This window comes from Aulostomus chinensis, chromosome 6, assembly GCF_037954235.1.
Source record: "Aulostomus chinensis isolate RoL2024-O1b breed Wild chromosome 6, RoL_Achi_v1.0, whole genome shotgun sequence".
Lineage (NCBI taxonomy): Eukaryota > Metazoa > Chordata > Actinopteri > Syngnathiformes > Aulostomidae > Aulostomus > Aulostomus chinensis.
Window position 1 is genome coordinate 23907256 of NC_141325.1, and position 17734 is coordinate 23924989.

The 17734-nt window shown below is 40.8% G+C and overlaps 2 long non-coding RNA genes across 2 annotated transcripts; both read left to right on the plus strand.

The window, feature by feature from the left end:
• Positions 1 to 2287: 2287 nt before the first annotated feature.
• Positions 2288 to 3890, plus strand: LOC147260493 (uncharacterized). Its single transcript, XR_015116298.1, has 3 exons — positions 2288 to 2544; positions 2673 to 2730; positions 3609 to 3890. It is a non-coding gene; the product is annotated as an uncharacterized LOC147260493 (long non-coding RNA).
• Positions 3891 to 4027: 137 nt separating this feature from the next.
• Positions 4028 to 9819, plus strand: LOC147260494 (uncharacterized). Its single transcript, XR_015116299.1, has 3 exons — positions 4028 to 4233; positions 4485 to 4522; positions 6926 to 9819. It is a non-coding gene; the product is annotated as an uncharacterized LOC147260494 (long non-coding RNA).
• The last annotated feature ends 7915 nt before the right edge of the window (positions 9820 to 17734 follow it).

Below are 17734 nucleotides of genomic sequence, written 5' to 3' on the forward strand. Positions count from 1 at the left end.
TGTTGAGTTACAATGAATGGCCTCCATCATTCAGTCAGATGGAGTTCTGTGAAATCGTGCGTGAAGGTGTGTTGTAGGAGATTGCTCTTTATATCAGTAGTTGGAGGTGAAACGTGATGTTTGCAGCGAGACTAATTTGTTGCTGGTTGATCAGGCTGTTGGTGATATTGGTTTGGACAAGTGTGTGAGAAGGACACCTCAGATAATGTTTCTTGCCCCAGCAAGAATGAAGAATGTTGAGGGGTTTTTATTTTCAGGTCAAAGTCACGTGTGTGTGTGTGTGTGTGTGTGTGTGTGTGTGTGTGTGTGTGTGTGTGTGTGCGTGCGTGTGTGTGTGTGTGTGTGTGTGTGTGAGTGAGTGTCTAAAGTAGGCCATGAAGAGGCTCTGGTCTGCAGAGAGCAGACCATGAAAGGTGACCTAATATCAAAGAAGGGTATGCAAATTGATTGTGATGGATGGATTTTTGGAAGGACATTTGTGTCAGAGTTTAGCAGACCAGCAATGTCTGCATTGTTGAGGAAGGGACACCACAGCCACTACAGGGGTCAAGCGCTTATGACTAAAATGCGCATGTGTCAAGCACAGCAAGCCTTGGCCCCAAATTCCTGGTGCTTGACACCCCCCCCCCCCCCCACACACACACACACACACACACACACCAAGAATAAGATATGTGATCCTAATAGCCCTTAAGTCAGAAGTGTAGCAGGTCAGGAGTAAATTGGTGTGGCCTGTTTTTAATGGACCTTATTTAGAGCAGCATGTTCTATGTCTGTATCATATTAGAATTTTGTTGAAATGATTCTGTTGAACCTCATTGGCTTCATGTTCACTATCATCTTCTATATAACAAACATTGCATTGGAAGTAATGTAAGACTTCTTCATCTCAGGTGCCTAAATCATAAATTTCTGGAAATTTTGTGTGATGAAACTCTGGAACCTGTCAGTCCCTTTGTGTGATGCAAATCAAATGGATGTGTATATTTTTGATTGACAGCAAGATTTTCAGATCGAGAGATGAGCTGCATTGCAGACTGTGTTGTTAGATTTGAAGAGCGATGGCCTATCAGCATCTAACTTGATCAAAGTGGCAGATGCGGGTATGTAACAGTGTAGTGATCTAATTAACTATCAGCCTGACAATAGCAGCAAAGAATGAATGTGCTTGGCTTGTTCTACAAACAGGACAGGATGTGTGTTGATGTACACTGGGCTCAAAAGCTTCATTTACTGTGTCAAGCTACAGAGAAGTATTAGACACCCTTATTTAATAGAATAAATGTGTAACCGGTAGGAGAAATAATGAAACTGCCCAACATTTACATTTTCACTGTTTTATTCAAATAAGCCTACACTTGGAATATCTCCCAAGAACTTTATGCAAACCTTAAACCAGAGAAAACTTTTGGGTTTTGGACTACTATTGCACTATGCTGGAGTTCCAACACTGAATACATGGGGGAGGGGAGACCTCAGAATATCTGAGACAAAGACACTTAGATATTGCCAAAGCCAAATAGAAAGACCTTGTACAATTGTGGGATCCTAATATAAACATTATAAAAGGTGAAAATGTGCTACTTCTCTGAACTAATGTTGCACATGTATTTTGAGATTTACTCCTTTCATCTACTCTCTCTTTGTGCAAGTCGTGAGTTTGTGTGAATGTGTGGGTATATGTGTGAACATACACTCATATGTGAATTTAATTACCTTACATTATGATTGCTAGTTTCTTTGGCTGTAAGAGGCTGTAACGAGATGCCGTTATCTGTTTCTGTATCTTTTCTCTCAATCCAAAAATAATAGTTGATCGAAAGCGGGTGTTGTTTGGACTGGAGTGTTTTACTAAATGATAGGCAGACACAGCGTATTAACATCTGCACTTGAATGCTTTTCACAGTCCTCTTAAAAATATTTAAATAAAATTAAAATATGGATTCATATTGGCTGCACGGTGGTGCAGTGGTTAGCACTGTGGCCTTACAGCAAGAAGGTTCCGGGTTCGAGTCCCAGCTCAGGCACGGGATCTTTCTGTGTGGAGTTTGCATGTTCTCCCTGTTCCTGTGTGGGTTCTCTCTGGTACTCCGGCTTCTTCCCACCGTCCAAAGACATGAAATTTGGGGACGAGGCTGATTGATACTCTAAATTGACCGTAGGTATGAATGTGAGTGTGACTGGTTGTTTGTCTCTGTGTGTTGGCCCTGCAATGGACTGGCGACCTGTCCAGGGTGAACCCTGCCTCTCGCCCGTAGATGCTGGGATAGGCTCCAGCCCCCCAACGACCCTTAATAGTAAGGAATAAGCGGAAGACGACGATGGATGGATGGATTCATATTAAAATAGCTATTAGTAAAATCTTTATTGTCACCTGTACATTTTGTTGTGAAGTTTGTCTTCTGCATTTCACCCATCTTCTATTGAGCAGTTACCAGCTTCATGCAGCACTCAGGGACCAACGCTACATGGCAACAACAACAAAAAATCAATTTCAATTGTCTTATATTGGAAGATGTTTTCAACAAATTGTAAAGAGCAAGAGTAAGTACATATGAGCATCTGAGTAGATTACATCAAATGATTTGATGATCTGCATATGTGGAATTCTTAATCCCACATTGGGACAATGGGGTTCTCATCCACCTTCATCTTCCTTGTTGTGATTTTAGCACCAGCAGCAGAGGGTGTGTTCTCCATGAAGACTTACACAGGCCGCTGGCTCTTCAGGTCATAGTTCACTGCTGCAGATAGCAAGAAAAACTGTAACAATAATTTATATTCTAAATATAGTGGGTACAATACTGTACCTTCAACAAAAATGTACTCAACTGAAAGTAAAATATCTGATTTTTTAAAAAATACTAAAATACTAAATTACAATAAAATACTCAGTTTCAGTAACTTGAGCAAACTTAAAAACTGTAAAATTACATGTCACCCCTGTATTTTAGATAATTTTTTTGTCAGGAGATTGCATGACAAGTATTTATAGAGCAAATACTATAGTATACAAGGAGGGCAATTCTGAAAATCAACTACTCCAAACTATATTAATTGTTGTTACAGTTGAACAAAACACAATTTACGCAAACCATATTTTACGCGTATCACAAACAGAGTATATATGGCACTTCAAGCAGTCCATGCACACCTGTAGCTGGAACAAATGCATCATTACAGCTGTAAGTATCAAAGCAGAAGTCCGCTAAAGTGTCAAAGAACATGATCACTTGAGTTTAAAGTCCTTTAAAAGAGGCTTTTCACGGAGCCGACAAACATCCATTGGTGTTTTGACCCTTGGAACACCAGATATTCAGTCAGCAGTTTGTGACAGGCTGGGCTGCTCATTTGTCTCCCTTCAAATGACGAAGTGCTGAGAGAACTGTAGGGCAGCCTTCACGTGCCTGACTCCAGGCGTGTCGTTAATGAATAGCTGGAAGGGTATATCTATGAAGTGCACAATAGCATAGGGGAGGGAGAAGGGGGTGACAAAGAGGGAGTATGGCCAATCCTGGAGGTCGTACAGTACGATACAGATCCCCCCCCCTCCCCCCAACTCACACGTGCTTCATCAGTATTCTGGAAAGCTTTCCTTCCTCTTTCAGATGGTGTAAACAGGGTTGTACATTACTGTTGTTTTCAGTAATTGGAGTGCGGCCACTGACGGAGGATTTACTAGAGTGCCAATAACAGACAATTTAAGATAGATCAGGTTGGTGAAGTGGCAGCAGCAGTGACAGCGCTGTTGTTGGCCACTAACAAATGCTGGCGTGATGCTGGCATGTGGACTTCAGCTAAAGAAATGGGACCCCGCAGTGATGAATCGCAAGGAAGTCAAAGTGGCTGTGGCAGTGAGTAGATGGGGGTGAGAGTAATGAGTTTTTAAATAAAAAGGGGACTGCTGGTGGTCATCTGTTTTGGTGACTACAACCAACACACTTACACACACACACACACACACACACACACACACACACACACACACACACACACACACACACACACACACACACACACAATAACTCCCAATCTCATTTTCTCAAATAGACTAGAAGAATCTCCATATGTGATTTTATGTGGTGGGAAGTCTCTCCTTGAAGTGGACAACAAGGACAGAACATGGTGATGTCTTCATGAGACAGATCCTGGACCAGATCCAATGACAGAAGCTGTGATGTTTTTACTGGGACATGGAGACACATCAGATTTAGACTCAGCCATTAACTCAACGTAATAACAAACTCAAAAGGTTGCAGCATAATAATGTAATAAATTGTCCCCCTGTGATTGTCCGATCCACCCTCATGCCTACGTGACAAAATAGGTTGATTGTTATAACAGCTTGTTTCTGATACAACCCACTACTGTAAAGTTTCCTGTACAGACTGCTTGGATTTTGGGGGACAAACAAACAACCATGTCACTTTACCTCTGGTAAAGTTATTTATGAATTTATGATCTCCTCTTCTTGTTCTGTACAGGACTTCAGGGAGTTGAAGCCAATCCCCACTGATGTTGGGTAAGAGAGTTGCACCCTGACAATCAATCACAGAGCTAATATACACAGAGAGACAATCATTCACACTCACACCTACCACTCAATTACATTTATTTTATTATTATTTATTTATTTATTTATTTTTTTAGAGTAACCCAGATCACTCTGTGGGACGCTTTTCAAATGCACTCCTGGGCTGCGGAAGGTCTCACAAATGCATTCTGTTGAAGGACTGATCGATTTTAAGTGATTAACTTTTGCTGTCCTCCCCTGTGACCTCTGGAGTTACTGTCGTTGCTTAGTCTAAATTTCAGTAACTGCCTATTACCCACTAGTAGGATCCCTTTTTTCATCATCGGCTTGGTCAAGCAAAGGAAAACTGGCAGATAGTCACAGCCCCATCCAGACCGAGTCTAATTTAATTATGGACAGCTAGTGATAAACCCCAAGAATCAGAAAACCCACTATAACTTCTGAACATTTCTGACCCCCAGGAAAACATTTTGTATAAAGCTAGCTCTGTCACCAAATTTTAACCTATCAAGGAAATTGGTTTTTTTTTGCATATATTTAAGTCTTGTATCTCTTGGAAAAACGGTATGTCCCCTTTTTTAAAACAGATTTTTGATTGTAAAGTGTCATCTATCCTAAATGCTTTGCTCCTGAATAAGTGGTTTCTGCTATATACATCACAATGAAAGTATCTCTTCTTTGCTGGTCTAATCACAGCAACAAAAAAAATCTTGCAATAGCTCAATGACTTTAAACTTTCAGTGGCTAGTTCGCAGGAAAGGCATCAGGTGAGTGACTGGTATTACTGACACAGCTGTTGTTGGTGTGGTGTGTTCTTTATATGTGCTGCCACACAGACGTACATAGTCAAAGGGATAACACCAGTCAGTTCCTAGAGCCCGTGTGGTAATGGAGCAGCAAAAAAAAAGATGGTGGCAGAGATTTCTGGAAAGGGCACTGTTGCCTTTATTGCCACAAAACAGTGAGGCACTTATTGCGCAAACACTCTACAGTCACAAGAAAACTGAAGCAACAAAAGAATACATTTCTAAAAGCTGGTCAAGGAACTCTCATTCAAATTCAACAAGCTGGGAATCCAATGGCAGCAAGTGACTCCATACATGCCATAAACTGTGAGGTTTTGCTCAAAAGAAAGTCAGATTGGAGGAACACGACCGGGCGTGAGCTTTGTAAAAGTAGAATAATTTCACTGTGCTCCGTTGCACAGCCCATCCCAGATAGTGTTAGCAGAAAAGAGAGGGAGCTGGTAAATGCTATCAATCAAGATAACGTCACAAGCATCATCGGGGGAAACCATCATCAGGGGAAACATCAGTGCATCGGGCCAAAAATGCAAGAAATAGGAAGACTGCCACAGCACTCATGCACTGCAGGCAGACTGAAGTAAACTGAAGATTTCTACATACCATCCAACTTCAGTGTGGTCATCAAAGCAAAAAAGGATGTTGTGGGATTTGATGAAGCAAAACACCTTTACATAACTCCTTTGTTGGCTTTAAAACTTGGTCAGAATATGCAGAAAATGTCTGACATAAAGGGTGAAGCAATTATGCTATCAACTGACAATGGGGAATTTCTCAGGAATCTGGAGAGGAGTCAGGATTTCATGAGAAAAAGTGGGACGTGTGTGTGTGTGTGTGTGCATGTGTTGTCAAATGCCTAACTCTTAAAGAGGCAAAATGGAACACTCCTCAGTGCCCCCCTCACACAAAAACACACACAAACACACATTCAAACACATATCAAAAGCCGTAGTTTTCTAACCAACACAAGAGTACTGATTGAATTTCTTCTCTGATCTCCCACCTGCGAGCTTGTCTCTCAGCAACAGCAGGGAAATCTGGATGATCCATGAGCCATCCTTTTCTTTTGTATGACTAAAATTTCTTTCATTATGTGGACCGAGCTTGTTTGATTTATTTTTCTTATCCTGGGTCCTTTTGAGTGTTTAATGTCCTGCTTCTTCCCCATCTCTGTCACCCCACCCGTATACTCTGTAAGGGTTGCCAATGAAATGGCAAAAGTGATAAAACTGCATCTGCCTTATGTTACAGCAGCAGGTGTGCTGCAACAATTTTATCGTCACGGCATTATGTTAATGTCTGCAGAGTGAATTCTAAACATTGTAATATACTGAGTTTATATTACTAGAATTTCCACAATACCTTAAGGGTTAGTCGTAAAGTCGTCAGACAGCAAAAACCTTGCAAGCATAAACAAGTAATTACTCCATACATGACTGCAAACAGCAATTGGCTCACAAATCACTGAAGCTAACACGTGATCATGGGTGCCAGATGGCATGGGTCAGAACATGAATCAGGGATTTTTTAAACAACACAACAGCGAGTAATTACAGACTTTCATTATGCTTTTTTCTTCTCTCCACAGCTTCATAGACCCCAGTTGCTCAAGTTCCTGGAGTTGGAGACAGACATTAACGTAAAAACATTCCTAATGACTACACAGACATGACCATAAAATCAGTTTTAACTCAGAAGCTACATCATGAAAGATAATTAAATAGGATAGAGGGAAGGAAAGCTCAGATCCTGTGGCCCAAATCCAACCAGAAGACAGAGTGGGAAACTATTGACTCAGACCTGGTCCTCTTTTTGGAACAATAGAAGGGTCATGTTGAAAGAAAACTGGACACCATGGGAGCCACCATTTACAGCTATGGCTCAGAAAAGCTGTAGCACAAGCTAAGCAGGGCCACTGGATGAGGTGGGAGGGAGTCGAAAAGAAGAAACTCACATGGAAATCTGGGCCATAGAATCCAACAGGCTGAGCTTCATCATTCAAGCAATGTATGACGTGCTACCATCTCCCTCTCTAAACATGCAATTATGGTTTGGAAAGGCACCATCGTGCCCCCTGTATACAACCCCAGCAACACTCCATCACATCATGGTAGGCGGTAAAACCAGCCTCACTCAAGGCAGATACACATGGAGACACAACCAGGTCCTCGGATGTCTCGCTGATAAACTTGAGTGCAAGAGGGTTTTCATCAACGCCCAACCTACCAACAACCAGGATGTGCGCCGACACCCACCATCGTTTGTTCAGGAGAAGGAAAAGCTGAAGTCAAGGCCCTCAAACCCTGACCTGGGCCTACTGAATGCAGCCAGGGACTGGCAGATGTGAGTGGACTTGGATTAGAAGCTCATTTTTCCCCCAGAGATCGCAATGACCACCCTACCTCCAGACCTCTTCCTATGGTCCAATACCAGCAAGCTCGTCTACATCATTGAGCTGACAGTTCCTTGGGAGGATGCCATTGAAGAAGTGTATGAACGCAAGTAGCTGCAATACTCCAACTTAGCAGCTGAGGCATGGGACAGAGGCTGGATGGTGAGGGTGCGCCCGATGGAGGTGGGGTGTAGGGGTTTTGTGGCCACTTCAACAGTGAAGCTCCTCAGGGAGGTTGGAGTCAGGGGACAGGCTCACAGACAGGCCATCAAAGAGCTGGCCAACACCGCCGAGAGGATGAGCCATTGACTGTGGCTGAAGAGAAGTGACACCACCTGGGCTGCGAAGGCAAATGCTTCCACACCCCAGGAATGATCAACCTGTGGTGGGCCTGCCTCAGCTGAGGGCGTATTGTAATAATGGGCTGAAATGCCCTGTGATCTGAGGTACACAACTGTAAATGAATCTATAAAAAAACAAAAAAAACAAACTGGAGTGTGGCATGTACTGTGGCACAGAGGCAGAAATCCAACAATAGCTTGAAACTTATTCAGTATGCGTAATTAATGGCTCAATACACAACCTTTGTTTACTTGCTCTCTGTTTAATGAGAACTTCCCTATCTGTGTCAAGTGGAATGAAGCCAGGGGGGCACAGTACCACACATAGCAAAATATGAAACTGAAATCCTTTCAGATATTATTGATACATTTTAATACATTTTCAGAAATTACTATTTTATTACCTCCTTATCCTTCCATCGACAATTTGCAAAGTAAAAATATTTGTATACACCACAACTGAAAACATCCTAGATGGGCCAGGCATTGGAATGTGGATAAAAGAAATAGCATCTATTTTGTCCTTGAAACAGATAATGTAGTAAATTTGGATGCCCTTTATGTTGTTTTGAAGTACAGTTTTAATGTTTACAATCTAAATCTGCAAGGATAACCTCTGATGTAATGTAATGTTGTACAAGAACTACCCTTTATTTATTCTCCCCGCAATTTATTGGTGCATCCAAATGAGTTCTGTTTCAAGCCCACACATGGTGTCACATTGTGAGCAGATGATACTGGTGGAAATGATGGAATAATACAATAATTCATAACATCAGTGACCTAGTAAGATTATGCTTTCAAAAATAAATAATAGCTACATAATTATAAAACATCAGGCCATATGGTTTTCATAATTCAATTGGCTTGAGGTTTTAAAGTTGTTCTAGGTGCAGCACCAGCACCTATCTGTTTTGTTTTGGATACAGCATTTTGTGGTTTGTGGCTTTCTCATGGGTACTGGTTGTTGAGTCAAATTTATTTGTCTTGAAGTTCTCTGTCTTTGTTTTTAACCTATTCTTTTTGCCTTAAGTATTCAAATTTTGCGATGATAGGTTGGGGTCTTTGGGTGAGGGTTTTCCAAAATGGTAAACTTTGTGGAACACAATGTTTTTGATGTTGTTGAGAGGTAGTATTTGATACAGTAGGTTGTCATGAAATGTCCAATGTGTGATTCTGGGTGGTCTGGTGTATGTTAATCCAAAATAGCCTGTTTCATTTGTTTGTTTTCTTTGGTGATGGCATGTATTTGTTCTTTGGCTGTTTTCATGGAGTTTCCTGGTTTGAATATTTGAATGTAACAATTTTGTTGTAGGAAGACTCTAGACTTCAATGTCTTTGTGTAGTGATACTTGATAACAGTGTAACAGTTTTGTTTGTTTTTGTAGGTTCAGGCCTGCAAACTAACCTTTATTTCCATGGTTTGCTGATCATAAGTGTCTGTTGCAGTGTCTGTCTTTTTCCGTTTGATGGGGCTAATTGAATCTGGGTCCATGTTGTTTTGACAGTGGTAACAGCAGTCAAAAGAAGCCTTAACATACTCCAGCTGATGATGATAGTAGCTGGTCTATGGTCTAAAAGGGTCTTTTTTTTGGTCCTTAAACTCTCAAACCTCCTTGTCCCTCTCTCAGCTCTTCTGGCAGTGCAGCAGTCTAATTTATTGCTTATCAATGCCAAAGTTGCAGGTGTGGCTATCTGAGTTGCCTCAGGTTGGTTGGGAATCCATCCATCCATCCATCCATCCATTTTCTGCTGCTTATCATTTTAAGGGTCGCGGGGGGGGGGGGGGGGGGGGGCTGGCACCTGTCCCAGCTGCCTTTGGGCAAGAGGTTCACCCTGAACGGGTTGCCAGTCTATCACATGGCCAACAAATATAGACAGACGTCTATTTGCTCACATAGCCACACCTACAGTCAGTTTAGAGTATCCAATAATTAACCTAGTCCCCTCTTGCATGTCTTTGGACTGTAGGGTACCCAGAGAGAACCCATGCAGGCACAGGGAGAGATGAGAAAGAGCCCTAACCACTGCACCACCGTGTCGCCCTGGTTGGGAAGCCATAGAAACTAAATTAGCACAGTCTGAGGGCGGGAACTAGGGGGGGCAGTGGGATTCTACCATAGGGTACGTCCTCCTGGTGAAATGTCTGACTGGTAGATGAAAAGATGTGTCTGACAACTCCACATGTGATGGAGGAAGCATACGTGTGGCCCATAGTGCTCCCCAGAATGCCAGGGGTTGGAGGAAAGGGTGGACCCAAATGCACAGAATGGAAGCTGGCAAAACTTCATGAAACCATTTATTTTACAAGAGAAATAAAAGCTAAAATTGTAAACTTCATGGCTGGCAGGCTGGCAACCAAAAACTGGTAGGGTGTCACGGCAGGTACTTTGACTTATGTGTTCAAATGGAAGTATTCCTTATGTGAACGCTTGGGAGGTATGGCAGCATTACGGTATATCAATGTATGAAAAAAAATCTTGATTTGATCCTTTTCAGTATCATCACTTACACAGACTATCCTTTTCTGTCAACCTTATGTACTGTACTGTGTTGCAGGCAGGTACAACTAAATAACAGGCACTGGCTGCATGATCTAGTAAGACAGTAAGTGGTGCTAGCTAGTAATAAAGTGACTAGAGGACTCCATAAAAAAAAACAACACATAAACAAAACATGATTTGACTGACTGGGATTACTTTTGCTTTCGTCCACGCAACAAGGAAGAAGCCATGTGCACAATTTGCCTTAAAAAAGTTTGTGGCTAAAGACAGAGGAAATAGCTATGCTGTTAATTTACCTACATCTGGGCTGTAGAAATTTCCTCCGTGTCAGACGTGACATGTTTTTCTGGTTTTAAACCGTGATGGTGATTTGGTGGTTGACACAGAGTTTCCATGTTTCTTTTTTGTAAACATAATATTCATGGCTGCATTTTGTACTTTTTGGTCAGTGTTAGCGATCCAGTGTCTGCACATGGTGTTTTTTTTCTTTTTTTTTTAACTGACCAGATCCACTACACTGCTCATGTGGGGGCGTCTTTTCTGGTGCAATCTCCTCTGTGTAAATTGATGTACCAGGTAACATGTCCAAGCTCTATGCACCCTGCACAAATACTGCCATATATAACCCATAAAAATGTCATCAGGGAATGCCCAAGCCTACCCACACACAGTCAGCGCAGGGTTATATGATGTCCTTATGTAAGCATCTGTTGGAAATTGTTATTTTCACATGCTATGTCATGCTTTTAGAAATATTCATATGCTAGGTCATGCTTAGATAAGCTTACCTGCTCAAGCTGTGCTTACAAAGAAGGTTCAGTATTAATGTACAAAGTGTCTATGCTTTTTATCTCAAGCAGGCACATGAGGGTCCACCAATCGCAAAAAGAACAACCAGTCTGCAGAGATCACTTGGGTGATTCATCTTGCAGTGTGGAAATGTTCTTCAGCAGCTAAGAAAGTTTTGTGAACTTAAACACTTCAACATACAGTTCTGATACAAAATAATGCAAACCTACAAACTAAAATTAAACTAAATTAATGAGACAACAGGAAACAACATGAGGGCAGGGAAGGAGCTGATTGGCTGAGAGACATAAGGAACAGGACGAGACTAATGAATGACAAGACACATGGTGCATTCAAAATGCCATACTAAACGCTATATATTAAAAAAGTATACTTAAGTTCTGTAAAATTTTAGTTTATCTCATTTGCATGCATCAGTTCAGATGTACTCGTCAGACTTCACAGGGCACTTCCTGCTTCCTGCTGCTGAGTTGTTACCATGGTGACCACGCCTGTCATTGCAGCAGCAGCAGCAGCAGCCGCAGCAGCACATTGATCTGCACCCTTTCTGTGTACCTTGCCAAAATGGCATTTCACCTGCACTGTGTCGTTTTCTTGTTGCCTGTTCAACTTCTCACAATAACAAGTAAGAGAAGATGACTTAATAGACAACAGGCAACTACATTGCCAGATACTCCTCTATTCAGAGGAAAAGGCAAGTATAGCTAACACTTTTTTGACATCATTAAATGTCCTCAGGGAACATCATCTACAAAGTTCTATTTTATATGCTACACATAAAATCACACAATGTGAAGTAAGCTAATGAATAATAAATGAAATATAAATGAAGTGAATGCTTTATTTTACAGATATAGAATATCTTATCAATATATCTAGCTTAAATACAGCAGCAGACCTCCTCAGGTGATGTCATTTATATTTGACACGTCTACCCATTAAATTAGACACGTTACACAGTACATTGAAATATATTTGTGTAATTTCATGGTTAGTTTATTTAAAAACATTAGCTGACAAAATATATGTTTTGGTGTGAACTACCATATAGAGGTGTTTGTACCTTTTGCAGTAATAGCATCCAATTCATTTCATGGTTAGTTGATTTAAAAACAGTAGCTGACAGAATATACGTTTTGGTATGAACCACGATAGAGGCGTCTGTAACTTTTGCAGTGATAGCCATCCAGAGTAGCATACTAAGCATTACCATTTATATGAAACTATATACCTATAGCCTAGTTTTGTGCCTTGTCAAGTGATAACTGACGCCTGCGCAACACTTACCAAATACCACCGCAATGCTGTGTGGGAACTTTCTGCTTGGCTAGGGTCCATCAATCCATATTAAGTAATTTCTTTGGAATAAGTATGAATAGTGATTACTTTTGAGGACATACTAATGTTGGACACACGAAAAAAAATCGATATTGTTTGTGCATACTCAATGGGGTGGAAGTATGTAATTTTGGACGCAGCCACAGTTGATTCATAGAAAAAAAATGGGAGAAACTGACAAAAACAGGAAGAGTAAAGCAAATGAGGGATAGAAACACTTTCAAAATAAAACAGGAACCAAGGCACAACAGTAATAATGCGAAACCCCAACAAATAATTGCAACCATATGTCCGAACTGAATCCATAACTAAAGTCCAAAACTTAAACAGGCTTGGTCCATATTGCAGACAGCTTAGTAGGGTGAATTTGAAAAATAGGTGAAAAAGGTTAAGAAAAAAGAAATCTGTTTTTGTATCATTAGAACTTGGAGTCCACCTACTTCATGACTGATTTTTATGTCATTCAAGGATTCATTTGTTGTGAATGTCTCCAGTTTTTTCATCAATGCAACATTACAAAAAAATATAATGAAATACATGAAGACTATTTAAAATCTTGGATTGACAAAATAAATTGTACTGCTTTACATTATATCCACTCGATCAAATGTCTCCTTCGGTACAATAAAACCTGAACCACTGTAGTTAATGTGGATGTCAGACAGAACTTGTTCTGGGTTACATTTCTTTTTCTTATGTTATCAAAATGTTAAATTGTAATTAATAAGGACAGTGCTAATCTTGGTGTCAGAGAGGAAAATGGGATTAATTATTGCTGTAGCTTTGAGAAAATGTGTCAGGTCGCCTCAAAGGAATGTCATTGAGAGGACAGCAAAGTAGATCAGTCCCTGGGGTGCATTTAACTCACATATCCACACACACACACACACACACACACACACACACACACACACGCATACAACAAATATTAACATAAAAAGGCACAAGGCAGCTTATAATGTGGGAACTTTGTTCTCAAAATAAGTGCTTTATATTTGAAGAAATTTGCTTAGAATGACTGTGAATATTGCATCCTCTTTTCTTACTAACTTCTATTCTCTTCACTGTGCAAAGCACAGTCCAAGGATGGCAGATTATGTCGTGTGACATCCTCTGTTGTTAACTTATTGTTTTTCTCCACTTAACAATGCCTTGATAATGGACTCCTTTCTCGATTAAAAGAGTAAAAATATTCATAATGGCTTAAATATACATGTATTTAAATTATTAATTTGAACTTTAGTTTAGCTTCACTCCAAACAGGTAGCAACAGGTTTTCATTCAGACTTAAATATTTCTGACATATGGACACTGCAGCAGTCTTTACTGTTTTATCAAATTTTCGGCAAACTAAAATGAATCAAAGATTAATGTTAATGTGACCAGATAATATCATCAGCCAGGATAAATACCATCTCCATGAGCCTAGGTGTTCAAATTGATCATTTCCTAAAGTGTAAGACAACTACATATGACACGGATGACACTTAGTTGTATGGATCAGGTTCAGTGGTTCTCTCCTGGAAGTATCTGCTGCTTTGTGTCTTACTGGGTGCTAGTGTTAGATGGCAAAAACTCACAATGTTCTTCAGATGAAACTTTTGCAGATGCTTGAATCTTTTCCTGTAACCATGGGAGGTTTCTGGCAATATATGTTTTCATATCATAGTGTGGAGGGCACTATTGCGCACCTTCTGAAAGAATAGTGCACTGTACTGAGTACTATGCTACTACTGTGGGCATGTGGCACCAAACCAGGCCAGCTGAGGAGCACTATAGTTGTGTAGAGGAGGCAATTTTTTTTAATAATTATATTCTGCAGTCTTGGTGGCTTGCAACTTTTGAAAATATAGTACAGTGTAAAGAGTTAATTAACTTAGTTGTAGAGTGGCACAGTGATGCATTGGTTAGCACTTTTGTCTCACAGCAAGAAGGTTCTGTGTACAAGCCACGGCTCAGGCACGGGATCTTTCTGTGTGGAGTAGAAAATCCATCCATAGACCAGACATCCATAGAAAATGGATGGATGGAACTTGGTTGTATTGTATAAAGCAACATTAGTTTCACCCCTAAGAGTGTTGTCTTTACAAAGGTTACAAAGTTGCTTCTGTCCTGCCTTAGTATCTCCAAACTAAGGACATTTTGAGTTCATCAATAATGTACTATTGAACTACACTGCTGAGAGGAAGAAAAGGCAAGCTATGGTGTGTTGACACAACAGAAGAAAAAGGGAATTGTGTTATCTCACAAATTACATCAATGTTGAACCCAATACTGATCTTGGATTGGATCAGTACCCATCCCTAGTAAAAAATAAAACTGCATGAAGATGGAGACAAAGGTACCAAACCCTAGCTTTAAAGCTTGTATTGGCCTCAGTAAATTGATAAAATAATATATGGTTATTATAAGGGAGGAGAATTTGGTAGCTTTAAAATACACCCGACCGCATGACACAGGCATTATGTAATTGATTTCTTCATGAAAGACTAATCTTGATATAATTTAGAAACCAGGTAAGATAGAAAGTCATGTACATCTCATTTGAGATAATTATAATTGCCCCTGTACCTCATACAGCGCTGGAGACTATTATGAACAAACTAATCAATAAATCCATTAAATTGTCTCAAAGGTCAAAATTTCAAAACATGACATTCTGTTATGTAATCTGCTTTCAAATATTAATGAGGACCTTGACCAAGCTGAGGGCTGCATGTTTGTGATAAGTAGGATGCTGAAAGAAGGAGTAAGACGAATAGAAAGCTGTAAGCAGGCCGTAACACCTGCTTCTGTTGGGGTGTGTCCCAGTTCAGTAGATGGTCATGGGAACTTTACATCAAGAAGCAGCGGGAATGTGTCCACTATGCAGGGCAACAGTCACTTCCTGCATCCATCAGATGGCGCAAGAGCAGACATACATACTGTACATGATGTTGCTCTACATTAGCTGACAACAGCACAGCGCAATTACCTTGTGCATCAGATTTTTAGTTACATCTGACTTGGTTCCTGTAACCAGGTAGCACTATGGCTTAGGCTCAATGGTGACGTAGATGTCTTTAGGCTGGGACAATTATCAAATCTGAGATGTTTAAAACAGATCTGAGCATGCCAAAACCCCTGAGGAGGAGTTTAAAGGAAAAGTTAAACTACCAACCCTAACAATTTCCAGAAATGGCAAAGAGGATAAGATTCAGAATGATTAACTTTGTGTTGCGTTAAGGTCATGGCATCAAGGGATTTTTTTTCTTTCATAGGTCTTGTTATGGAACAACTGTCTACCAATTTTCTAGCATGTTGAAATTTTTTTTGAACATTTCTAGGGGGTGCCATTGAAACAATTTTTCATACTTATACATTAATTGCCCCAGCAAGGCAAACCATCCAGTTAGCAAGGGTTGGCAAGAATATCCATGCTGCCTGTCCCTCCAACATGAAAAAAGCTTCTCCCGCCAGGCAGCGAATGGAGCATGAAGGATGACATTGGGAGGACGCTTCAGGTTCCCAGGGAAATTGCAGAAACATCGCTACAGCCAGACTTGGTGCAGTGGTCCACGACCAGTGAGACGGTCCACTTGGTGGAGGTTACCGTTCCGTGGGAGGAGTGTCTGGAGGTGGAGCTTGAGAGGAAACAGGCAAAATATCCAGACCATATATGCTATGGAGGTGGGGTGCAGGGGCTGTGTTGGCTCTTCAACCTCTTGCCTGCTCTGAAACCCGGGGTACCAAGAAGCTTGGTATTGGGGAGCAATGAAGAGCTTGCAGAGGAGGCTGAGAAGGGCCGCTTCTGGTTGTGGCAGTGGAGGATGGATAGGAGCTGGGGCCAAGTAACACTTGGGGCGTCACTGGGGTTGGCAGGGAAATTCATTTCAATCCATTGCTCCACAACCAGTCAATGTCCTGGGGTTAAAGGAGCAAAACATCAATGTCCGGTGGTCCCCAGCTGATGACCCATCTAGGCCAAAAGTGTTCTGGGTACACCTGTGAACTGGAGGAACTGTTTGAAGTATGTCAATGTTGAGCACGTTAACCACCAAACCTGTATTTCTTCTCAAACCCTTAAAAATATGAAATATACATGGCATGATGTGTGAAAAGTCAAGTTGTTTTTGCACACCTATGCATGATGCATAGGTGTGCAAAAAGGACTTGACAAATGTGCAGGTTTCATCACGCCTGATTTTTGTGCAGTTGACTTTTGGGCATGTTAAAGCTGCCAAAAAGGAAACTAATTTTGGTGTAGAAGGAGAAAAATTCCTTCAATTTTAATAGGGCTCTTGTACTGTCAGTGTGCACTAATAATTAGGGATGGGAATCGAAAACCAGCCCTTGTTGAGAACTGGTTCCCAATGTTTCAATTCCTTGGAATCATTCGCCAATTTTGCAAACAATGCCCTTATAGATTCCAGTGGGCACGAATGACATCACCATGCATGAACATGGCGTAGCTTGCGTGAGCAACTAAACATTCGGAGTGACATCATTCACCTGTGCAGCCAGCTGGAGAAATGGCGCCGAAATGGCACAAACGCTCAAAAGTTTAGTTAAATTTCATGAAAAAGGATGACGACAGGGCAATTTGCAATACTTGCAAAGTGGATATTTCATCAAAGGGAGGAAATACTACCAATATGCAGAAACATTTGCACACACCGCATGCGATAACTTTGAATGAATGTTGCATTTTCGATCTGCACTGGAGTGAATCTCAACCCAGCAGCAGCGGCAAAGTTAGCACATTCTCTGCAGGTAACTAACTAACTATCAATGCATATCATAATAGTGCCACCTCACTATTGGGTTTGTAAGGTCATGTTACTTCTAAATTAGACAGAGTTTATGCTAATTGACTAGTTTGTTTTTTCCAAATGAGAATCGATAAGAGAATCAATAAAGAACCGAATCGTTGAGCAGAATTGAAAATGGAATTGGAATCACAAAAATCGTATCAATTCCCATCCCTACTAAGAATAATTCCTTACGTTTCAAGAGCATTCTGGCACTGTTGA